Raw genomic sequence first — 26,806 nt, 5'->3', positions numbered from 1 at the left:
AATATGTAGCCAATTGGTTTTCTGATCAAACTTTCTGATTTACTTTTATGTGTAACAGTGGTCCTGGAACAAGTTTGTGATTGAGAGTGCTGCTATCAGTGCGAAATCACTGAAATAATAGATACTGTGAAAAATGCAAGCCTCACAAACAGAACACGTGTAGCAAATGAACCATGCCCATTTAGCAAGAGTGGTAAGGATGTGGTATTTAGCCAGTGGAGCATTTTAGAGGACCATAAAAAATATATTGCTAAAGCATGGTGTGGTAGGACAATGTAATTTACACACAGCACATTTTGCTTTGAAATGGCCACTGAATGTGAACAGACATGCAGTTTTACTGATTATACAATTTTACACACAAACGATAATGTGGTGAAATTGTGATTCACGAATATTTATCATTTGTGCATCACCAAATAAAGAGCCTTGATTTGTTTTCGTTGTATTAAAATTATTGTTTCCATTACACTTAAGTCTTACAAAAAATTATGCTCCATTTGTGCTTTCCTAACTGCTGCTATATTTTGAATAATTTGTACAGTTCAAATTCAAGTATTTAAATGTGTTAGAACACAATTGACATCACACAGCCTTTCCTCCCACACTTCCTGTAACCCAGCAAGACTGACACATACTTACCTTTACAAAATCCTCTCACTTTGCAGCCAGTGAAAGACAAGGAAACACCGGTCTCTATATTAACAGAATACGCAGCAATTTGACAGAAGGCATAGCTTGGCATTTGATCTCTGTCTTTGAACACACAGTAAATGTGACAAGGTAAAAGCAACATTTAAAGGCATCTATATTGCCCATTCACTGTCTGAACCCCAGCTTGTCGTTTTTGGGGGTGCTGCAGTACCCTTGCAACCCTATGTTCTAGTGGCTATGTGTTTACAATCTGCTGTGTGCAGCTACATGGTTTACTGCTGAGTTCAGCATACCTTCAGTTATGCCTATGGTGATTTGTAATGTGTGCTCGCTTTTTCTTCATGGCTACTTGCTTTGTATTTTTTAGAATGTTATTTACTTTATTGCTTGCCAGCGAAGCCCATTGACTATGCCTGTGCTGTTTTGTACCATTTTCCATATTCTACTCGGTTGAAGCCATGCTTTGCCTGGGAGCTGCTGTGCGGGTGATTTGATTAAAAGGACACTTTTACTTATATTCTCTGTGTCCATTCCTCATTACAATAACCTTCCATTTTTCAATTTGTTTCTAACTGAATCTATTGTTTCTTCCTGAATGGTAATGGATGGCTAGATATTGGGAAAGTGATTTCAATTGGTGTTTGAAGACGAACAAAGATAATTCTGTTTCTGTACTGTTTTAACTCTTCGTGTTTGAAGGGGAGCAATGATAGGCCTGTTTCTGTGCTGTTTACATTTTTGCCATCCTAATTTCGTGGAGAGCATGATGTTGTTACAGTGTATTGTGTCGGCAATTGGATCCAATAGCCTGATACACGTGGTGGTGTTTGCATAGCTTTTCATAGTTATGCATTTGTTATTCAGATAGGAAGCCTTCAATTGGTTTTATATAATTGTTGACTGAAGATCGAGAAAGTGTCACCCGAAGACTCAACTTGGGTGACTAAGGTTCCAAAAAGTCTGTTTTCTTCTTCGGAAGCCATGGGGTAGAAATGTATGGAGCGAGTGGGAGATAGCCTAGACTGTATTGATGAAGTATACAAAAAATGAATGATGGAATGTATGGATTTCTCTCAGCTGCTGGTAATTACTCAGTCACTTTCCAATTTGTTATTTTGCACACCAGGCCATCTAAATTTGGACCCAGCCATCTGCAAATCGGTATTGACCGTGCTCCAATAGGAACAGTCCAGCCCAAACTGCCAGACCGGGTCCTCCCTGAACTGGAACCTAGCAACCCAAGGCCGCATTCGCCTTGATTGGTGCTCTTTAGTTGGGTATAGCTTGGCTACAGTGGCAAAGTGAGCACATGGGTCTAATCTGCGATGGCATGGTATACAAAAAAAATGGCAGACTGGGATGCAAAATAGCCCTAATCAAGAAATAAAAAGATGTATTATTATTACTCCTTGACACATCGCTGATGCAACTGGACAGAAGGATAGAGCTTTTGGCTACATCTATTCAAGCCATATTTCTAGGACCCTTCATTGCCATGCACTCCAGCATCTCAAGATCAGACAGTTAAAGAACAGTCTACGATGGTACCCCAGCCCCTTAGATAAAGATACTCAAGAAGTGATAATGTGATAGCTCGTCCATTTAGACACTTGGAATGGTCGTACCATCTTTGACACATCTCCACATCTAGTCTTAAAGTCAGATGTTAGTCGGAGGCTCGTTTGTGGCCAGTTCTCAAATTGCAGAAAAAGGGCTGTGAAGGAGTTGTCAATGCAAATAAATTGTTTAGATCCTTTGTAGGCTCCTTTCACCAAGGACAATGCACACTGCGCCTTCCTCTTGCAAATGTACACTTTGGAGGCCCAATACAAAAACCATATGAAAGGCACCAGGTCCAAACTACTAGTATAGTTGGCAAAGGTGTTTTGGGAGTTCTGTCTCCATTACAAAGATCAGTTAAGGCGGAATATCTCACTGCTGTGGAGGACGCCATCCAGAACTTTTCCAAACATTATTCAGCACTGAGTCCGTTGCCCATAGATCTTTTTGCGTTGTATCTGGACTCCCAATTGCATTGAAGTCCAGTCCACGTTTTGATTCAAGGAGCGAGGGAGCGAGGAGCAGAGGGGAGTTGAGGACGGTGAACGGCTGGGAGCGGAATACGGTCAAAACACCGAGCCAGATTGAGCCGAGCCCCCTCCACCCCTGAGAGCACCCTTTTTTTTGTTGTTTTTTTTTAGTGTCTGGTGCGGCAGGAGCAAGTTTCCTTACCAGATATTGATAGGGGCTGCTGTAGACCTGGTGGCGGACGTCAGGCGGCAAGAGGGGGTTGGTGCCCAGGCGTTCCGGTTGGCTGGGTGCCGTGAGGTCCGCGGAAATCCGCCAGAGTTGGAGCGGCAGTCATTGTACAGTGCGGGAGCCACCCAGGAGCAGCTCATCAGAAGAGTGAGTGTTCCTGAGTTTTTCCCTCCCGCTGCAGCTACATTTTCCAAGAGCACGAGCATGAGTTCCCCTTGGCGGCTGAGACTGTGGCAGCTGTAGCAGCTGCGTGGAGTGTTTGGGCCCAGCCCGCCGTGTTGGAACTTACTGCAGTTTCCCTGAGTTTCCCTAAGTGGCTTGTGGCTCGTGGCTTGTGTGGCAGGAGTCATCCCAGGTTCAGCTCGCTGTGTGGGCTTACAGCAGTCTTCACGTGTGGCTTGTGGCTTGTGCGGCAGGATTCACCCCAGGTCACCACAGGTGGGAGGCGCAAATCAGCCACCAAAAATCCGTGAGCCGCGGAGGCAACAAACTGACTAATTGACGGCTCGTGACGGCTGTTGGGACCCACCGGTCTATCCCATGAGGCTTTGGCGGAAGGGAAACAAAGTTTTGCAGAGGTCTTCAGAGGGCTAAAAAGGGTGAAGCGACTGCTTCATGGTGCTGGCTGTTAGGGAAGGAGTGCTCCTCTGTTGGCGACGGGCTGAACAAGGGTGGGAAAAAAAAAGCGGACCACTTGAGGCGCTTGTTTTCTCTTCATCAGCGGACCATTTGAGGCGCTCTGGGGGTTTGACGGGCACGAGGACGCGCAACACTGTTCAGTTAGTCTCCCCCGCCGCCGCTGCCTGATCTAACCTTGTGCGCGGCCGTTGAGCGGAGAGACTACATCTCCCAGGGCCCCTTGCGGCTGGACGCCGCCTCCACGCTGATTTCGCGCCAGGTGGCGCACTAAAGGACGTCGGAATTCCCGCATCGCGGGACACGCCCGGGCAAAGGGCGGGCCGTCCGGGGCCGGAAGAGGGCGGACAGGGACCCACCGTTGACACTTTAATTTTCATCTAAGGACATCTAAGGACAGTAAGCGTTAAAATAATATTGGACTGCAGCGCTGGCTGTTGGGGGCTAATACATTAATTGTTTGCAATGAGTAAAAGGAATGTGGGGGACAGGGTGGTGGGGACCCTTGATGCTTTTTTAATAAGAGCCAAATCGGTTTTAATTCATGAAATTGAGGCAACCGAGCGTAGACTTTCACTTGAACCGATTTCTCTAAGGGGGGGGGGTCCTTACCTAATGCCCAGTTGCCAAATATTCAGTCCAACTCTGACACTGTTCCTGCAAATGAGCGGTCCCCATTGAGGCCACTAAGTTTGTCGCCTAATAGCCCTAACCTGATCTCTCCACAGTCTCAGAGTAGTGTTGGGAGCCCAGCTATGGTAACTACTAGAGGGAAGAAGGCCCTTGCTCGCACTGGCATGGAACCTCCAAATAAAAAAAGGAAGGGGCGTGGTTTAAACAAGCAAAAGGTATTGCCAGGTACTAGTAAATCAAGCGGGGCTTTTGTATCTGGTAATCCAAGTAGTAACATTGTAGATATCACCACCACTGCTAACACTACCAGGTTGTTGAACCAATCCGACTTTAGCTCCCTATTAAGGGAACAATTAGTAGCCTTCATCGACCCTTTAATGGAAAGACTAGACTCCATCGATATTAGGCTTAAAAAGATTGAAGATGCTTTTTCACGTTCCCCCCAAGAGATTCCTGTACAGCTAAACCCCCGGGTAACAGGAGGGGTTGTCCCAATCAGAGTGGGGGAAATTCATAAGGAACAAGAGGGTACAATAGTGAATGCACAGATAATAGTGGACAAGGTGCAACCAGTAGGGAGGGCTACAGGCACAACTCACTATGATGTTAGTAAAGCTAAGCCTATGCCCCAGCAGCAGTCTGCTGGGGCTGAGGGAAATTGGAGGCAGGTGGAACTTAGCAATGATGGCGGGTCAGATAAGATCAGCTTCCTCCACCTCCCACCAGAAGCAACCCCATATTCGGTCATTTTAGCGATCGTCCCCCCTCTCACCCCGGGGGCACGCAAGCATTGGTCCACCCTTAGAAATAAGGCACTACACTATTTGAGTAAGAAAACTGGTATTGGGGAAGACTTATTTTATGAGTTCAAAATGGCTAGACGCATAAAGTGGGTCGGATATTCAACTAAATCCATGCCAGGCGATTGGGTGGTTCTAAGCTTCAGGTCACCTGTTTTGGTTCGTCACATTTTCGAGTTAGCTGGGCACTCACCTTTTATTGCAGATGCGATTAGATTGCTCCCCCTTGGCTTCTTTTATAAACAGCACATAAGACATAGAAAAAGGGATTTTTGGGCACCACAGGATTCTGACATCTGGAATGACCATCCCATACAGATCAATAATCGTTATGAGGTTTTATCCTCACTCGAAGATATTGACTGACTGGGAATGGATGAACGGCCGGGACTAGTTAGAGGGGTTGAGATGAGAAGTGATATAGACCCTCCGACAGTAGGGTGTCCTATGGGAACTAAGATTGAGAAGTATTTACCTACTGGACCCGCTATGTCACCAGACCCCCCAGTCCTGAATCCCTGTATAAACGCTGTTGAGGCAACTTCTAGGTGTGGTGGCCCGGCAACGTTGAGAACTTCAACGACTATTTCCTCTTGGAATATAGCAGGGCTGGAATCAAAAGTCTTGTCTGCTGATTGGATAACTTATATAGGAGACTCAGATATCTGGGCATTCCAGGAAACATGGTCTATTGATGGGGTCTTTCACGTCGGCTATTTGAATTTTTTCAAACCAGCAATAAGGGGTCATAGTGGTAGTGCAGTTGGTGGACTGACCTGTTGGGTGAGACAATCTGAGGGGATAAGGGTGGAGGAGGTCAGCATTGATAGCCCAGATATTCTGGCCATAAGGGTCAGATCAGTGAGCGGCCTTGATTTAACTTTGTTTAATGTTTACGCTAGTGGTCAACCTGGTGGGAGGTGCTCCCAGGTCATAATGGCTTTAGAGAATCATTTGTCCCAAGTGGCCCCTAATGATGATTTAATTATTGCAGGGGATTTCAATACCTGCTTCGAACCACTAGATTCAGAAGACGACAGGCTTAGTGAAGAGATTGATGCACTTTGGGGGATCCCGCAACTAGATCTCGAGCCTATTAGAAAATGGACTGAGGCCGCACTTCAGATGAAAGGGTTATGCCTGGAACGAGGCCTAAGGGCGGTTAACGGTAGGACTAAGTCCCATGCCAAGTGTGCGGGGATAATGGTAGATCCAAAAGCCGCATCGACTATATCCTTGTGAATGTGGAGAAATGGATACTAGTTTTAGACATGGAAGTGCAATGTCGCCCTGAAAGTGACCAGTATTGATGGAACGCGACATTTGCCCCAATATAGTAACTATTGCGAATGATTTAAGAAGGGTACAGTGGGCCAAGGTAGCAATGGATGGTAAGAACGTGGCAGAAATTAGGGCTCTAGTGTCAAAATCTTTAAGGGAACTTCCCGAATGCGGCTCCCAGGAGGTCCTAAATGCCAAGTTGGGGGGAATCCATAGTGACCTCTTTAGCGGCCTAAAAAGGTTTTTCATAAACGCTGGACCTGCTAAAAAGATTAGTTTGAATAAACCTAACTTGTGGTATAACAACACGTGTAGGCTAGCTCACAAAGCTTTAGTGGTAGCCATTAAATCTAGGATCCATGGTACTATCAAACAGTGTAGAGTAACTTATAAAACGGCTATCAGACACGCCAAGAAAGAATGGGATGAGGATCGCTGGCGTTGTCTGTTGTTAGCATGTAGAGGCAGGAATATGATCCAATTCTGGGATCTTATTAAATGGGGGAATGGACATCGGTCAATAATCCCGAATAATAATGTTGAACCGCAGCAATGGGTTGTCTTCTTCGAAACACAATTCCAATTGGTTTCAGAGAGGTCAGGGGTTCTCCCACAAATCCAAATTGACGTCCCTCTGCTGTTTAATACAAAAGAGGTAGAGACAGTTCTTAAGTCTATCCCAAGTGGTAAGGCACCGGGGCCTGACTGCATTCCAGCCTATTTATTCAAACAGGATTTTGATTTATGGATACCCTACATTACAAATGTAATTAATTCGATAGCTGGTGGAGCCCCAATTCCTGCATCATGGTCCGGAGCGGAAATCATCCCTATCTATAAGAAGGGTGATCGTTCCGCTCCGGCCAATTATAGGCCAATCAGCCTAATTGACGCTATTCAAAAGATAACAGCACGTGTAATATTGGGTAGGATCCAGGGCTGGATGTCTGAAAATGACTTTTTATCTCCTTTACAGGCGGGGTTCCGGTGTCATATGAGGACTTTGGATCAGGCTTTTAGATTTGTCCTTATATATTGGAAGGAGGTCTTTTTGGGTAGGGGAATGCTCTTTGCTGCCTTTGTGGATCTAAAATCCGCCTTCGACCTCGTGCCAAGAGCAAAATTATGGGAGGTCCTATTGAGACTGGGGATGCCTAAAGAGTTAGTCTCCCTCGTGGTTAGACTCCACGAATCAACGTATGCTCAGGTTCGTTGGGGGAAACCGGGCGAGGTTACAAAGAAATTTGAGGTAGGAAAGGGCGTCCGGCAAGGGTGTGTGCTGGCACCAACCCTGTTTTCTCTATTTATTAATGGGGTAGTACAGTATTTTGTTGACCAACCAACGGACGCGCCGATGCTCGCCGGCCAAAAGGTGCCCCTGCTCATGTTCGCGGATGACACGCTGATACTATCCAAGACGAGACAGGGGTTGCAGTTAGCTCTATCTCGTTTTGAGGAATTTTGCTGCGAACATGAGCTTGTGGTTAACGTAGGGAAGACTACGTTTATGGTGCTCCATGGGTCCAAGCCCGTTAAAGCACGAGTCTTTATGGGTGGGAAACCTCTGGAGCAGACAAAAGTCTTCACCTATTTGGGTGTCACCTTTGGCGATAAGTTGAGCTGGGATCCCCAAGTTAAGATCCTCGCACTGAAGCACACTCAATTAGCGGGAGCATTGACCAAGGAACACAGGCTATCATTAACTAAGCCAATAGCTCCAGTGGTCAAAATTTACATGACTAAAATTATTCCCGCTATTTTATATGGTGCTGAAATCTGGGGGTTTTGTAACCTGACCCAATTGTCCACAGTCCAGAATAAATTTATGAGATCGGTTGGGGGCCTGCCCCAATCGTCCCCCCGTACTCCACTGCTGTTTGATTTAGGTTGTCATAGTATTGAGGATACTGCCCGTTATAGGCCGTTGGCCTTTTGGAGGCGTCTCTGGATTACTCCAGAGCTCCATCTCTTTGCTAGGGCTTTGTCCGAAGTAATGGGATTGGATCGCCTGCATAGGATCCCATGGCTGATTGGCATAAAATCTCTCCTTATAGACATGGGGATGAGGGAACTTTGGGAGAGCCCTGAATCGGTGGAATTTCCTTCCAAAGAATCCTATCGAGCAGCATATTGGGAGCTAATTAAAATAAGGAAGTTCTCCTCTGTCACGAGATTTTTTAGATCTAAAAGATGAACCCTGCCTGGAAAGCTATTGGGACCTTATATCAGAGCCCTCAGACCGCAAGCTTTACCACCAATTCAGAGTTGGGTCATTGCCACTCCGGAAGTTTACATGTAAGTGGCAACCAGGAATTGGTGATAAGTGCCGATTTTGCCCGGATCATACCGAAGATATTGACCATCTTCTATTTGTACGTCCGGTCTATCACAAACCTCGTAGCTTGTGGCTAAAACCAGCATGTCGGTCCTTAGGAACTAGCTCTGCGATGGCCGCTCAGAGGCTGCTGAAATCTGGCTACAATGAGATCGCAGTAATAGGAGTAGCTAAATTCCTGAGTTGGGCATGGGTGTTGCGGATGAAAAATGGGGGGCCCTAATAGCTAAGATATTTTCCCATGGGGTATTGACGAATTACGTGGAATTATGTATTTTTATGTTTTTTTATGATGTGCTCATAGTCTTGTGCGTGGGATATATTTAATTTTGTATTAGGAACTGTTTTAATATGTAAATATAGGTATATATTTTTTAAACCTTACTGAGAAACTTGTTAAACCAGTCTTATGTCTTGGTATGGTATATATGTGGTTGTATCTAATTTTAATATACTGACTGTTCTGTCTTTTAAGATGAATAATCGCAATAAAGACTTTTTGAATTGAATTGAATTGAATTGCATCACTTTTAGAGTAAGAGTCCGGATCCTCCTGCTCTGGCCACCCACACATTCTTGCAAGGTAGGTGTGCCCGTTAACTTTATGCTTTTCCTCCATTTGTCAAGATCTCTAGATGCCTTGCTTAGGTTCAAAGACAAAAGGCCTTGGTGGTTCCCATCTCTCCTCACAATGTCTAAAGATCTTCCTGCATTGTTACTATTTCAGCCTCAACTTCTCAAAGATCCCCACAGCAGGAGTCGCAAACTGATCCTCTCCACCAATCTACAGCTGATGGCTTGGAAACTAACTAGCCATCTTGGTCTCTGATGAACAAGTTACTTACCTTCGGTAACGCTTTTTCTGGTGGATACAGTATCTGCTTGTGGATTCCTCACCTTGTGAATATCCCTTGCGCCAGCATTCTTTGGAAATATTTTTGTAGCTCTCCACGCCGACGAGGCCGTCATGAAGTCATGGCTCCACACGCGACTCCGCGTGACGTCACTGGAGCCATAAGAGGACCACATCGGCGTGATGACGTCAGTTCCCCCTATTTTTTCCATGCCAAGAGGCAAAACGGGAGGACCGACCACATAGAAAATGCATACATAGAACACAGTGTTCAAAGAAATACACATAATGTAAAGTGAAAGAACAAGCCTGACTTAGAAGCCGAAACAAAGGCAAGCAGAGGCATTACACAAACACAAAATGAAACCACATATTAAAGAATACCTCTTTTAAGGTATAAAAGGGTGGACAATGGGGAGGCGGGTGGGTCAGTGAGGAATCCACAGGCAGATACTGTATCCACCAGAAAAAGCGTTACCCAAGGTAAGTAACTTGTTCTTCTGATGGATACATTTGCCTGTGGATTCCTCACCTTGTGAATAGAATCCCACAGCAGTCCCACTCCCGGAGGAGGGTGTCCACCCTTCTATACCAAAAAATCCTGCAAAACACAGCGCACAAAGTGGCCATCCCTCCTCACCTCGGAGTCTAAGCAGTAATGCTTCGCGAAAGTGTGGAGGGAGGCCCAAGTTGCAGCTTTACATACGTCTAAAACAGGAACACCTCTAGACAATGCAGAAGTAGACGATTTAGCCCTGGTGGAATGAGCTCTAATGCCTACAGAAGGCTCCTTACCATCCAGGGAGTAGCATATCTTGATGCACAAGATGATCCACCTGGATAAAGTGCGCTTGTGCACCGCCTTGCCTCTCATACGATCAGCATATCCAACAAAGAGCTAGTCATCTTGACGGAAGTCCTTTGTTCTATCCAAATAGAAGCTAATCGCCTTCTTTGGATCCAAACAATGAAGTCTTTACTCTTCCTTGGAAGGGTGAGGCGGAGGATAGAAAGTAGGAAGGGTAATGGACTGACCCAGATGGAGGGGAGTTACCACCTTGGGTAGAAAAGCAGCCTTAGTCCTGAGAACCATCTTTTCAGTATGTACGGTCAAGAAAGGAAGCTTTGAACTCAAAGCTTGAAGCTCACTCACCCTCCTTGCCGATGTGATAGCAATTAGAAAGACCGTTTTAAAAGTGAGCAGTCTCAAAGGACAACTATGCATAGGCTCAAAAGTAGAACCCATCAGAAAGGTTAATACCAAATTCAAATCCCACTGGGGCATAATAAAAGGAGTGGGTGGGAACAAATTAGTGAGCCCCTTAATGAATCTTAAAACTACTGGAGACTTAAAAAGAGACGGCTGATCAGACAAACAAAGAAAAGCCGACAAGGCCGATAAATATCCCTTAACAGTGGCTACAGCAAGACCCGCTGCTGAGCCAAATGAAGGGAAAAACTAAGAACATCAGAAAGATGAGCCTTCAAGGGATCAACGGATTTGTCTCCACACCATTTAACAAACTTCGACCACCTATAAGAGTAGATAGACTTGGTGGAGTCTCGCCTGGCCAATAAAATAACATCCACCACGTCAAGCGGGAGAGAAAAAGAATTCAGGTTGCCCCGTTCAATCTCCAGGCATGAAGATGCAGGCTCTGGAGGTGGGGGTGTAGAACCTGCCCCTCCGACTGCAAGAGGAGGTCTACCCTGAAAGGGAGACGGAGCGGAAGATGCGATGAAAGGTGAAGAAGATCTGTATACCACACCCTTCTTGGCCAATCCGGGGAGATCAAGATGACTTGGGCCCGGTTTTGGCGAATCTTCCTCAGAACCCGAGGAATCAAGGGTATGGGAGGAAACACGTAAAGGAGTTGTGAGCTCCAACTCAACTGAAACGCGTCCCCCAACACCCCCTGCCTCGGAAACTGGAGACTGCAGAATGACGGGCAGTGCGCATTCTCTTGAGTGGCAAACAGGTACATCCGAGGAGACCCCCACGTCCGGAAGATGTGTTGAACTACCTCTGGATGAAGCCTCCACTCGGGGTCGGCGGAAAACTGCCGACTGAGACTGTCCCCACGTACGTTTAACACCCCGGCCAGATGATTTGCTAACAAGCAAATCTGATGATCCAGAGCCCAGGACCAGAGTCGCAACACTTCTCTGCACAGGCGGTACGACCCTACTCCTCCCTGCTCGTTGACATACCACATCGCAGCAGTGTTGTCCGTCAGAACCGACTGACCGCGAAGGGAAGGGAGAAATGCCTTGAGTGCCAAACGTATCGCTCGCAATTTCAGAAGATTGATATGAGAAAATCTTTCTTCTGGAAACCAAAGACCCTTGATCTCCAGATCCCCCAGATGAGCACTCCACCCTAAGGTAGAGGCATCCGTTATCACTGTGGCCACCGCTGGAGGAAGATAAAAGGGCTTTCCTTGAGACAGATTGCCCTCCACGCTCCACCAAGACAGATCCGCTGCAGCTTCGCTGGAGATCCAGACAGACTCCCTGAGATCTCCGTTGTGCTGATACCACTGCCTGCAGAGGCACCACTGGAGCGCCCTCATGTGCCAGCGTGCATGGTTGACCAACAGAATGCAGGAGGCAAACAGACCGAGCAGGCGAAGGACCTTCAGAACTGGAACAACCGCTCCATTGTAAAACAAGGGAATCATCTCCTGAATGTCGAGAATCCTTTGTGGAGGAGGAAAAGCTCGACACACAGTGGTATCCAGTACCGCCCCTATGAACAGGTTGTGCTGAGAGGGCACTAGGTGAGACTTGGGTACATTTATCGAAAAACACAATTTGAACAACAGCTGGGTTGTCACCTGCAGATGATGGAGCACCATCTCTGGAGACTCTGCTTTCAGTAGCCAGTCGTCCAGGTAGGGGAAAACAGGAATCTCCGACCTCCTGAGATGGGCAGCCACCACTGCCATCACCTTGGTGAAGACTCGAGGCGCAGTAGTAAGACCAAACGGAAGGACCGCAAACTGGTAGTGTTGCGACCCAACCGTAAAGCGGAGATACTTTCTGTGCGACTTCAGGATTGGGATGTGAAAATACGCATCCTGCAAGTCGATGGACACCATCCAGTCCTCGTGCTGCCGCGCTTGAAGAACCTGCGCTTGGGTGAGCATCTTGAATTTCTCCTGTTTGAGAAAAAGATTCAAGATTCTGTGATCCAGGATTGGACGCAATCTCCCATCCTTTTTGGGAATCAGAAAATACCGGGAGGGGCATCCCTGACCCCTTTCCTGCTCTGGGACCACCTCTATCGCACCTTTTTGCAACAGGGCCACAACCTCCTCCTGAAGGAGAAGCAAATGATCCTTCGTGCAAAAACCTTGGCAAGGAGGGTAAGGAGGAGGGAATTCCCTGAAGGGGAGGGCGTACCCATTTTCTACGAGATCCAGAACCGAAAGGTCCGAAGTAATTGACTTCCAATCTCGTAGAAAATGGGTAAGCCGACCCCCCACAGGACCTACATGATCCAAGATGGTGGATCTAGGGCTGCTTTCCAGCATTACCAGGAGGGCCTAGGGAGGTGGAGGAAGAGGAGTTGGAGGGATGACGTACAGCTCCACGTTGTCGGCCCCTGCCTTTACCCCTAAAGGACTTGTACAAGGGGTTCTGTTGTTGCTGCTGCTGCTGTTGAGGTTGTTTGTAATTCCAAAAGGAAGACCTCCCAAAGCCTCTGTACATTCTGAAGCCAAAACCTCTTGACTGCGTTTGCAGACCCAAAGACTTCGCAGTGGCCCTACTGTCCTTAAATCTTTGTAAGGCTGTATCCGCTTTATCCCCAAAGAGTCTAGCCCCATCAAAAGGCAGATCAATAGTTGCCGCCTGGACATCAGGAGAGAATCCCGAAGACCTCAACCACGCATTCCTACAAGTTGCAACAGACAACCCCATCACCTTTGCAACAGAATCCGCAGTGTCCAGGCCCGACTGGATGACCTGGCAAGCCGCATCATGAGAGTCCACCAACACCTCACTAAGATTTACTCTGTCCTCCTCAGAACGCTTTGGAAGAATCAGTTTGGCGGATTCCATCAAAGCATGAATGTATCTACCCAGAAGGCAGGTGGCATTAGTAGATTTCAAGGCCATGCTAGTTGAAGAAAAGATCTTTTTAGCAGACTGATCTAACTTCTTGGAGTCTCTATCAGCAGGAGCCTGAGGGAACGTACCTGTGGACTGCTTCGAACATGAAGCCTGAACCACCAAGCTCTCAGGAGAGAAGTGGGATGAAAGGAATGCTGGATCTCCAGGAGCAGGCCTGTACCTTCGTGAAACAGACCTTGAAACAGCAGGCGCAGAAAGAGGGTTGCGCCAAACCTCCAGAATGGGCTCTGTGAGTGCATCATTAAAAGGTAGGAGCGGTTCTACCACTGAAGAAGGAGAATGAAGCACCTCTGTAAGAAGATTCGGCTTATACTCCGTCATATGAAGTTGCAAATCCAAAAGTCCAGCTGCCTTCTTAATAACAGCATGATGGGGAGCCACCTCCTTTGAGGGAGAATCCTTCTGAGAGACGAAGTCCGACTCTGGAGAAACATCAAGCCCACTTGCTTCACACAAGTCCTCAAACATATCCTCAGTGTCGTAGACCTTTCCTTCCTCCCTTTCCTCTTGGTACTGCTCCTCCTCTAGCAACCTCTGGGCCTCTCTCCTTGAACACATCTTCGGCAGCGGCGTCGATGGAGCCCCAGGCGGCGGTGCCGCACGTGGCGTCAAAGGTACGAGGAGCAGCGTCGAAGGAGGACCGGTAACTGGAGCCCACCGAATTCGAGCTTCACGAGACTGAGATGGAGATTGCTCATATGGCGTCGACATTCTCGGAGCCGGAAAATGCCAGGATGGTGTCGCTGGCACGAAGGGCACAAAGGGGGCCTGTGGATACTGCTGAGGTACAGCCAAATTGAACGCCAACGGACCCATGGGACCCGAAGGTGCACCAGAGGGAAACGAGGCCCTGTGGAAAACACCATATATCGCATTCCAAAAAATGTGAAGGATCCGAACCTGGCGCCGGAAACGGAGGATACTGCACAGGTTCAGGATCCACACGAGGCACCGCTGGAGTCGAAGCCACTGGTTTCACAGGCGGATACACTGGAGTCTCATCATTCACAGGACTGGACACACTATCTGGCACTGGAGAAAAGCTTGGCGTTGTCGACCTCTCAGGAGTCCCCTTGTAGGACGGGGAATGGTCCGGAGTCGCCTGAGGAGACACCGAAGGGTAAGGTGAAACAAAATCTTTAACATGGCGTTGAGGGGCAGGAGAAGGCGACCTCGACTCCACATCCTTCGATGACCGATGTCGAGAAGCATGCCTCCTCTTCTTCTTATGTTTCCTTTTGGATTTGTGCGAAGCCGATGACCCAGACTTTGCCCGTTTTCGACTCCTTTCCTCTTTTTTTGCTTTGTCCATATAGAGTTTGGCCTCTCCCTACTTCAGGGCCTTTGGGTTCATATTCCTGCAGGAAGAACAGTCCTCGACGTCGTGATCAGATGACAAGCACCACAGACAGTCGCCATGGGGTTCAGTGACAGACATTTGACCTCCGCATTCCCTACAAGGCTTGAAACCAGACTTCCTTGGCCCAGACATGACAAAGGAGAAACAGTTACAAACAAATTAACAAAGTATCCAACGAAGAATGGAGAGTCCTTGAAAAAACCGTTAGCGTCGCAGCGTGGAAAAAAAGGAACGGACGTCATCACGCCGACGTGGTCCTCTTCTGGCTCCAGTGACGTCACTTGGAGTCGCGTGCGGAGCCATGACTTCATGACGGCCTCGTCGGCGTGGAGAGCTACGAACAAATTTCTGAAGAATGCTGGCACAAGGGATATACTTGCGAGGTGAGGAATCCACAGGCAGATGTATTCATCAGAAAGGCATTTTTGCCTTCAACTACTAGTTTCATACAATGTTCCTGTGCCCGGTTTTTGTTATAATGCAGATTTATATAGAGCGAAATCGATCTGAAGACATTGGAGCGCTTTACATGAGCACCGGTTAAGTTACACAAGGACACATTCAGGCACGGGGAGATTAAGTGATTTGCCCAGAATCACAGGATGTGGACGCGACCCCGAGGCTCGAACCTCGGTTTCCAGCACCAAAGTCGGCAATCTAGCTGTCAGACCACTAAGTACTCTCCCGGTACTACTAAGACTTATAAGACTCACTGGCGAGCTTGGATTGGATGGTGTGTGGAAAGGAATCTCTATCCCATGCTAGCAAATGTCACGGAAAGCCTTAAATTCCTAGCCTTGTTGGCACTTCAGGGCCTGACTTAGAGTCTGGCGGACAGAGGTAAATCCTTCGACGTGGAGAAGTACTTTACTCCCGCCGTACTAAGGGTCTCCCGCACTCCAAATTTAGACATGTCCACCGCCAAGCAGACATCTCTTAACACTGTCATGGGTGTTCCTGTAAATATATTAAAGTTTGACAGGCAGTGCTGTCACAATGACAGTACAATCCATCAAACTTTGAACATGTTTCTGTATTGTCAAAAACAAAATCCCAAACTGTTACAATGTACACTCTCCACCTCTCACTACATCAACCCCACCTCTTCCAGGATTATAATGGCTATAGATCAGCTACTCTACTAGCCATGAGTTCTTTTTAGAACAAACACATAGGGGAACATAGTTTAGTCTGTAGATTACTGAAGGGGATCATTTATTCCTCTAACTAAACCCTGGTACCCCTTATGGTACGATGTTCTGTATTTCTTCCAAACATGGCCCAACAATGACTTCCAATCACTAAAATGTTGTCAGCGAAACTGTCTACATTATACTGCTTGATTTCCTTTAAAGATTTTTGTCTGTTAGGGCTCGAGGCACTTCAAGACATTATTCCCCTTCAGGAGTGTTTTTTTTTTTTTTTCTTGTCCTCATATTCAGCCCATTTGGAGCCTCCAGGCATTGAAGCGAGAGAACAGAGTGACACCGCCTCAGTACACTGGGTTTGTTAACTTTGTCAACAGACAAGCTTACCGGTGCATCTCCTTCTCTAACACTAGCCGAAGGTGATATCCACTGAGGGACCCATTTGCTAAGCCAGAGAGGCAATAACAGCTCATCCATCCCCTACATTTAGGGAAGAGGAAATCTGTCTAGGCAGGAAGGGCAATGTAATCATTGGACCGGGAAAAAAAAAAAAAAAAAAAAAAACCATCACCACTCCATGAGTTTCCAAAATTCCTGTTTCTTCTTACTTCCTGGTCTTATAAGGTCCATCCTAGATATCCTTAAGAGAGAAGCCTGCCAGTCTAGAAATTCCGGAGGCTTAGAGTCTTTCCATTTGATGCAGATCTCTCTTCTTGCTATTAAGATGGCGTAAAATAGCAGATTCTTGGGTGGACCAGTCAGATTGGGTATTAACCCAAAGAAGATCAGAGGTAAGTCAAAGGTAATAGATATCCCTAAAGATCTGGACAGCACTTTCCCCACTTGGTACCAAAAGCTCGATAAAAGAGGGCAAGTCAAAAACATGTGGACGTCTGAAGCCGCCACTTCTCCACATCTAGCACAGCACACAGGAAGATCTTCTGCAAATTTAGTTAGCCTCTGTGGTGAAAAGTAGGCTCTATGAATCGTGAAGATGTGATTTCTTCTTAACCAAGCAGGTTTTACAATATCCCATAGTGTCTTACACGAATTTAGCCACAGCAGCTCAAGATCAACCTGTGAGATGCAGCCATTCCGGTATACAACGTTTACAACGCAACTTTTACACCGCACTACCATTACAACGAAACTGTAACAACGCGAAATCTGTTACAACGCATGCCATTACAACGCATGCCATTACAACGAAATGCACTAGATGGCGTGCTAACATTAGAAATAGTGTAGTTTTACTATCCAAACACCTTCCCTACTGCAACGTGGACTGGAGTTAGAATAGTAAATTATACATTTCTAATGTCAGCACTCCATCTAGTGTACGTCGTTGTAAAAGCATGCGTTGTAAAGGCTTGCGTTGTAACAGATCTTGCGGTGTAAAAAATGCGTTGTAACGGCATGCGGTGTAAAAGCATGCGTTGTAACGTCATACATCCAGCCATTCCACAATGAAGTTGGGAGTTTAAAATCTCCATCGATCTCATCAAGAATAGTGTGATACCAAAAACCAACCTCTTTTCTGAATGGAGGTTTCTGCGTAGCCTGTGTCTCCAACTGTGTATCCCTACCTAAGATGTAATTGCTTCTAATAGCATAGTTTGTGGTGGCCCAGCTAGAAAGTTGGAGAAATTTAAACCTAGAGATAGAAAAGCAGGTATTTTCCCGGGGAACCTCCCAGGGGATCAGTGAGCCTTCCACAAAAAGTTCGCCCCACCTCGCTATGATGCGGCTGCCCTCAATGGTAAGGACAAACTATCTTTTAGGCACTCTGGTGTCCCAGGGGAGTCCCAGATTGGAGCTAGATTAGAGAAATACCCTATCTTCATAGCGGCACGCATTTTAACCCAAGTTTTTAACGAGCCCCATAGAACCTTTAATCTAACTTTTTTTTTAAACTTGGGATCTCCATATTTAAATAGAAAGCCGTCTTCGGGAAAGCCACTCATTCTCAGCATGGACAGGAACATCAAACCCATACCGCTACTTGTTGGCACCTTTAGTAGCAGGAGTGTTTTTTTTAATATTAGAAGCATGAATAATGCCTTAACTAGTGTTGAGTATCCATATTGTCATTATCATCCAGCGTTACCGTGTAGTGTTTTTCCTTAAAGAATAAGAAAGAAAGATTTGTGATCTAAAAACGTACTCTCCCCGCTGTTAAAAGTGCCGGCAGGTTGCTGCTTGCACAGTGAAACACGGAGTGGCTGCTTCAAAGCCGCTCCGTATCTCACTTGAAGGCGCTGCCCCAGGGCAGCATGACTTTGTGGCTGCCCTGGGGGCAGTGCATTTAATATAATACCACACATTCTCTTTGTTTGCACCGGGTGCACCTTTTGAAAGGAACACCTGATGCAAACAAGGAAAATGCACCGCACAGTGTAATACGGCCCCAGGTATGTAAAGGATGAAGATGGATAAATAGATATTGCCCAAATATACACAAATATATGTGAAATCCTGTATGAACTTCTTACGTTTCTGCGAGGGAATCTGAAAATGTTGAAATATATTTCTAAAGTTAACACCAAAGTAGCCAAAATAAACAATGTCTAACTGCTAACTGCTGTATTTATTCTTCCTCAGCACCACACATTCCTCTTGCAATTATATGTTTCTTATATTTCTGCTTGCTTTCTCGTTATTTGAAAACACAGGCTTGGATGGAAATTCCAGCACAAAAAGCAAAGTATGCAGATACGTTCTACTTTACAAAAATCCATGGTTAATTTCCAAAAGCTCTGATTAAGAAATCGGAATTTTTCACAGGAAAAAATCTACCCCACAGATTGTCCTTCTAGATATTCTATACCAAAAGAAAACCAAGGGCAAATAATAGCAAAGAAAAAGAATTACAGCAGACAGACGACAATATGTAAATAGAGTTAGTTAATAATGATTCTATCTTACAATAAATTTCACAAGAAAACTAGAAATATATAAAATAAAGAAAAAATAACCAAAACAACCTTAACCTGTAATTGCATAAATAGTAAAAATATAACATTTAAAAGTGATACTGCAAAATGTAAACTAAAATGGGGTAGACGAAGTCGAGGTGCTGAGTGAAGTAGTTAGCTTTTGCACTTTACCAAACTTCTCCTGCCAAAAAGTAGTTTTGTTCACTTTTCAACTTTGCAAAGTTATTGAAGTTCATGTTACACAACTTTGCCCGCCAATACAATGCCAAAGCAGTGTTTTTGAGCAGGAGAAAGTATGATTTACAGCAGTGTCTTTACCCCTATATTTCACTTAATGGTGTCAGCAATGTAATTTTCTTACTGTAAATAGGCGTTATCTTGAAGGTGGCCCTCTCTGGAATGAAGGCAGCATCTTAAAACGTAAACCTCGCTCGATATTAACAAACATGCTCAAATAGATTTCCCCTCCTAACTTCCAACGAAACTTGGTGAAAATATTTAGAGTAGGTGTGCAGAAGTATCTGTATATTTTTAAGGGGCATGGAGTACGGAATTTCTTTGCAGTGAAAATTTGTTTCCACCTAGAGATGAAAACATATAAAACCAACCAGCAACATGACTACAGGTAGCAGCAGGGCGCATGAAATCAGATTTTAATAGTTTTCTGATGGTACTACTCGGGATTTTTTTAAATTCTAAAACAAGGAATCAATGTAACTAATGTAGGCGTTAGACAATGGTATACACACCTAGGGCCTTATTTAGAGTTTGGAGGATGGGATACCCTATTACAAACGAGGCAGATATCCCATTCACGGTATCACAACTGCATTATAGTCTATGACACTTGTAACAGGGCGGAACTTACATCCTCCAGGTTGTAACAATTTATCCCAACCGCCAAATTCTAGATAAGCCCGTTATTTATTTAATAATTGAGCCTAAAATCATTAAACAGTGTCTCTGTAGTCTAACTGGGCTTCTTTGCACAATTTACCCCCATCCTAGTTTTGTTTTCCCATTCCAGTTAAAGAGAATCCGTGTTATATCATTCAAAAGCACCTTCTCAGTGAAGGTAACAGACCGAACTATAAACTAGGGTCCTTCTGTAATGTTTGTGCAAAGAGAAAGGAATGCTCCATGAGGACACGTCACTGCTCGGCCCGCTCTCACCTTATGCTTAAGTGCCAAGTTCACCCTCAGTGACATGCACAGCATTCCACAAACAGCTCCAACATTCTAGACTGAGGAGAGAAATAATCAACATAAAGACATGACATACCCTAAATCCCTCTACTACAAAAACTCAACACGAACACCATTCAGTGCTACCTGCCTGCACAAGAAGTCACAACTCCACTCTGCACAACACCATCATATTCCCAAACTTATCATTCACTATCACTCTTTCAAACAAAAATGTCGTTCTTGCCCTTTCATCACGTCCAGAGACCACACTTTCTTATTGATAACACAGGTGAAACCATAGAACCCATATGCCACAGCAACATGCAACATCCTGCTGTCCCCGCAGCAGTTCTATTTCAACAGAGTAGTGAGGTGAATTTTAAATTGGAAATTATAAAGCAGCAGTTTGCCCAGAGCTGCAACCCCTAAGAATTTAGGTATAAACACAGACAAGCACCATTATACTTACTCACACTTATAAGGAAAATAATTCTCACCTACCAACAGGACAGTGAAAAATGAACACTTCCAAATATCTCATAGGTACATAAGACTACACATACACAGTTTAAAAATGTAAGCATAAGATAAAAAAGCATTGGCATGCCCAACCTCCTGAGTTGCTTGCGACCCAACACACCCACCCAAACTAGGCTTTTCACTGCACAGTCCAGCATAGCATTTGCAATAGAATGATCATGATACAGTAGCAAAATGTAATTGGGTTACTTTACCTAACACAAAACACTGTCAAGTCACCAGAGACATTAGGACGTAAGAGGCCATGGAGACAGGGAACATGGAGTAGGTGTAAACGGGACAGTAGAGAATACGGAATGACATCACTAGACCTACAACTCCCAGAGTCACTCACACACCCTCAGCCACAGGTTGAAAGTCTCCCACAAGTACACTTTGGGGCTGCTAGTGTCAGACAATATATAAGACCGTAAAAGTACAGGAGTAGGTTGTCTGGCAACGTTGGCTGTTTTCACTCTTGATACCGGCCTATATTTCACAGCTGCTTATAACTCTGCTTATAACTCTCTCACACCATTATCGTTTTGTCCCTATTTGGTTCCATTGACCTCGATCCCCATGTGGTTCCCAGATTTGTGCTTGCTTGTATGCTGAACTGTGACCTTCATATATCTTCTCTCTACCAGGCTACATCTTTCTCTGGGCTGCAGTGAAGTTCTATTTGCTAGGTTCCTGAGTGGGACTACCAATCCAACCTGGGACAAGTTACAGCTTATCTTGTGCCTGCACCAGATAAGTCTATAATTCTCCACTGAGTGTATGCTTTCCGTTTTCCTTTGCCGTGATCCCTCATGCGTGTCCTCTCACCCATAGATGGATACCTAGTCCACTCTCTCTTGTGATCTGAGGCCTTGTGCTGTGTGTCATCCAGTCTGTATAGTTCGACAACCCACCGGCCAGATCTTATCGCTCCATCTCTCTCGCAACCTATTTTCCCTTAAGTCTTAGTCTTCTTTACCACCTTTGATACCTTACCAGAGATGTGGATGAACTCCTAAGGCGGAGGAGGAGAAATCTGCCTGGACCTCCACACATCAGTGCTTCGTCATCGTGACGTATTGCGAGACTAAGATAATAGTGTCTGAGGCCAATCTCCGACAAGCAATGGCACAAGCTATAACCAACATTCATGAGGATCTTAAAGTTGCTCGACAAGAGTGTTCCTTCGTACTTGAAAAATTAAATTGTTAAATTATTAATGCCAACACTATCTCCTGAACGGGAGGAACTAATACTCATCTTCTCCAAACAGACCCTGTTATTTCCTTGGACGCCAGAGAAAGTAATTCCATCTCGGGTCTTCCCCCCCCACGTAAATGGCTTCGTCAACGGCGGTGGCTTCGTCAACGGTGGTGACTTCGTCAACGGTGGTGACTTCGTCGACGGTGGCTTCGTCATCGACGGCTTCGTCGACAGCGGCTTCGTCGACGGCGTTGGCTTTTTCGGCGACGGCAGGTCTCTCGTCCACGCCAAATTTTGCATCTCTTCCATTGGTGCCTGTTTCTACGCCAACGCCGGCTTCTGTCGATGATTCACTCCTGCAGCGTCGTCACGCTGTTTTGGATTCCATTACAGTGCCACCAGCCACTCAACCACCGCCACAACTGTTTCCCTCTGGCAATGAGGATGATTCTGCCTCGGATGATGACATACATACCACATTCCGGTCTGCTCACAGTCCATCGGAACTTTTCATAAAGTGTCAAGATTTCGCCGATGAGGACCAGGAGGACCATTATATCAGGAGGAAGAGGAGGAACCTCCTGCGCAGATTCCGATGGCACAGTTGCCATTATCCCTCATTTCTAATCTCCAATTTATTCTGGAGGATTACAACCACCGTTTCCCACCTTCTTCCCACGGCTCTCCACGAGAAGCGCCTCCGAACACTCCAGCTCCTCCTCTGCCGGCGGCGGGACCAACACCATCCGTCCCTTTACTAGTACCTCCTACAGAGGGTGACGCTGATGTCCTTCCGGTTAGAGAAGACTGTGAATTCCTGGGTGATGATGATGATACTATGGCTGATTGGGACGATTACCAGATCAATTCGCCGTTTCCGCCTCCGGGGTCACCAGTGAATTCTCCTCCTGTTGATATCACAGGTTTCCATCAATTGATGGAAAGGGCGGCACAGCGTTTTCATCTCCCAATGGTAGTGAGAGAGGAAGATTGCTTTTTATATGATTTTAAAACTCAGCCGCAGAAGCAAGTTCGGGCTGTGCCCATAGTTAATTTCATCTGGAACGAGGGTATGAAATTGATGAAACCACCAAATTCAATTCCTGCAGTTCCCCCGCGGTTGGAGCAGAAATATAAGGCTCCGGACTCTTCTCCTGCTTGCCTGGTATCCCAGCCAAAGCCGGATTCTGTGATAACCCAGGCGGCACAACGTCGCTTAAAGAATCCGTCTTCTCCGCTTACCTCTCCACCTGACCGTGATGGGCGTCGCTTGGATGCCATTGGAAAAAAAAATTCAACCATGGCCTCTACAACTGTCAGAGCAGCGAATTCCCTAGCCATCTTGGGTCCCTACGACCGCCAAATGTGGTCCGACATGGCTGCTTTCATCAACCTCATCCCAGAGCCCTCTAGAGCGGATATTGCCTCAACTGGTTTTCGCCAGCTAGCTGGGGCAGCTGTTCTAAGGAGGCAGGGTTGGCTTCGCTCTACTTCTTTTCGCCAGGAAGTCCAGGCGAAAATCCTTGACATGCCCTTTGATGGGGAGTCGCTGTTTGGCCAGCACGTGGATGAGGCGCTCCAAACAATAAAAAAGGACACGGAAACAGATCGTTCCCTTGGCACGCTGCAGTTTAAAAGACAGCCTTTTCGGGGTGCTCGCGGACGCAGCACCAACTCCTCCTTTCGTGGCGGATCAACACAATACCGCCCATACAATCAAGGGAATCAGCGTTTTTCCTCCCAGATTCCACAGTCTTATCGACAACAGACTAACAAGTCCTACAGGGGAAAGTCTAACTATCTGGGAACCTCTTCCAAGAAACAATGACTTTCTTTGCTTACACCCCCCTCCTCTCAAGGCCCCCCCCTATCAGAGTTGGAGGACGAATCTCGAAATTCTTTTCAAATTGGTCGCTAATAACTTCAGACCGTTGGGTATTGGACATTGTTTCAAAAGGCCATGCTCTGGAATTCGTCAAATTCCCTCGGAACTCCCCCCAACCGGTCCTCCTCCCGCTCATCTCAAGGAGCTTTTCCAACAAATCAAACTAATACTCAAAAAAGGGGCCATCGAAGTGGTTCCAAAGACTCTGAGGGGGCTGGGTTTCTATTCCCGTTTTTTCCTCGTGCTAAAGAAGTCTGGAGAGTGGCGCCATCTCCTCGACCTGAGGGCTCTGAACAAGTTTCTAAAGGATCAGACTTTCCGCATGCTTACACTGAGGGAAATTCTTCAGCTCCTCTCTCAAGACGACTTCATGTCGACAATCGATCTTCAGGATGCCTATTTCCATGTGCCGATTCTACCATGCCACAGAAAATACCTGCGCTTCCGTGTAGGCCAGAGAGACTTTCAATTCAGAGTCCTGCCCTTTGGGCTCCGCTCCGCCCCCGGGTCTTTACGAAGATCCTCGCCCCGGTGGTGGCCTATCTACGATTGCGAGGCATTCAAATCTTCCCATATTTGGACGATTGTCTAATCAAGTCTCAGTCTTACCATCAGGCATCCTTAGACACTCAGTTTTGTCGGACTCTGTTCCAATCTCTGGGACTGTCAGTCAACACACAAAAATCTCAGTTCACGCCAGCTCTTCACAGAACTTTCCTAGGCGCTACTCTCAATACCTCCATGGCCATGGCTTTTGTTTCAGACAACCGGCAGAAGCGGATCCTGCAGCTCGCAGCTCACATCAGATCAAAACGGTCCGTTTCAGTCCGCATCTTGAAGTCCTTTCTGGGGATGGCCTCCTCCTGCATTTCTTTGATCCCACATTGCAGACTGAAGGGTCGTCCAATTCAGGAAGAACTGGACAAGCAGTGGCGTCAGGTGTCCGGTTCATTCAGTGACCGGATCTTCATCACCGCTCGCATGGAACAAGCTCTGTGCTGGTGGACGCAACCTCGCAACATCGCAGCCGGCACTTCCTTCTTGGCAAAGGCTCCAGAGCTCGTCCTTACCACGGATGCCTTCCTGGAAGGGTGGGGCGGTCACCTTCAAGGAATGTCCATCAAAGGCAAGTGGAATCTGTCCCAGCGTTCTTGGCACATCAACAGGCTAGAACTGATGGCGATCTTCCTTGCACTCAAATCGTTCCGACTTCTGCTTCAAGGGGAATCAGTGCTCATTCAAACGGACAACACCACAAGCATGCACTAAACAAGCAGGGCGGTACAAAATCTCCACTGCTTTCCCAGCTAGCTCAGAAGATCTGGGATTGGGCCATACTCCATCAGATCACGCTAACAGCAGTCCACCTACCAGGCATTTCCAACATTCTGGCGGATGCTCTCAGCAGGTCTGCGTCATCGACCCACGAGTGGGAGTTGCATCAGCTGACTCTGGACTTCGTCTTCAGCCTCTGGGGTCACCCGGGCTTGGATCTCTTTGCAACTCCACAGAACAGCAAATGCCAGTCTTACGCAAGTTGGCTTCCCCACAGCAGGTCGTGCGGGAATGCCCTTTCGATGGACTGGTGCAAGATTTTTGCCTACACTTTTCCGCCAATCCCGCTGGTACCTCGAGTGTTGTGGAAAATGCGGAGACAACCATGCCACATTCTCCTGATTGCTCCCCGGTGGCCTCGGCAGGCATGGTTCTCGGAGTTACTGCTCCACTCATAATGCGAGCCCATCCTTCTTCGCTCCCGGCCGGACCTTCTCACGATGAACAACGGTCGGATCTGCCATCCGAACCCCAGTTCGCTCAAATTGTCGGCCTGGAACCTGATCACCTTGAATTTGCTCACTTAAATATTTCTCCTGCCTGCAGAGAGGTTCTTGCTAGGGCGCGGGCGCCTTCCACGGTGAAGACCTACAAACTAAAGTGGAAACGCTTCTGCCATTGGTGTTCGTCTGCTAACATCCACCCAGTGCACGCCTCTCTGGCACAACTTCTGCCTTTCTTTTTGCAGTTGGCACAGTCAGGACTTTCTCATTCCACTCTAAAAGTCTTTTTGGCAGCAATTTCTCGTTTTCGCCAGGACGACTCTTCCTCTCTCTATTCGTCAAGAGTGATTCAACAATTCTTTAAGGGATTGTTCCGGATGTTTCCACCCATTCGGCGTCCCCCGCCCACATGGCGTCTTAACATCGTATTGGCGCAACTTATGAAGGCGCCCTTTGAGCCAATCCACTCAGCAGATTTTAAATTCTTGACCTGGAAGGTTGCCCTCCTGCTTGCTCTGACTTCCTCACGTCGAGTGAGGGACATTCACGCCTTCACAATCCAGCCTCCTTTCCTCCAATTTAAATCGGACTGTGTTATCCTTCAAACTAACCCAGCTTTCATGCCGAAGGTGCCGTCCGACTTTCATCTTAATGAGCCTGTTATTTAAAAAAAACTTTTTTCCTCATCCGCAATCTCCAGCGGAACAGTCTGCATTCTTTGGACTTAAAGAGATGCCTCAAATTTTATATTAGCAGAACGGCACCCTTTCGCCAATCTGACCAACTGTTCGTTGCCTATGGACGAACCTGTAAGGGACATTCTGTTACCAAGCCAACAACTGCACGTTGGATTTCTTCAGCGATATCATTCTGCCATCAGAAGACTGGCAAGCCTCTTCCTTCTGGAGTGAGGGCGCATTCTACAAGGGCGATGACCTCCTCTACTGCCTTATTCGCTGGTGTGCCGATTCATCAAATCTGCTTGGCAGCTACGTGGTCCAGCAGGCACACTTTCACGAGGCACTACTGCCTGGAGGTGATCAACGAAGCCGATACAGCAGTGGGCCAAGCAGTTCTTCGTAATCTTTTCAAATAAGGTGAGCCTATGTTACTTCCCTCCTCCTTGGGTTGTTATCAGTTTTGTGATTCTGTGATGCTATGTCATTGTATTTCATGCAACTTTGATACTGCCTCTTCAGGC

The sequence above is a fragment of the Triturus cristatus genome, chromosome 1_2 (genome assembly GCF_964204655.1).
Source record: "Triturus cristatus chromosome 1_2, aTriCri1.1, whole genome shotgun sequence".
NCBI classification, from domain to species: Eukaryota; Metazoa; Chordata; class Amphibia; order Caudata; family Salamandridae; genus Triturus; species Triturus cristatus.
Note: the sequence above shows the minus strand (reverse complement) of the source record.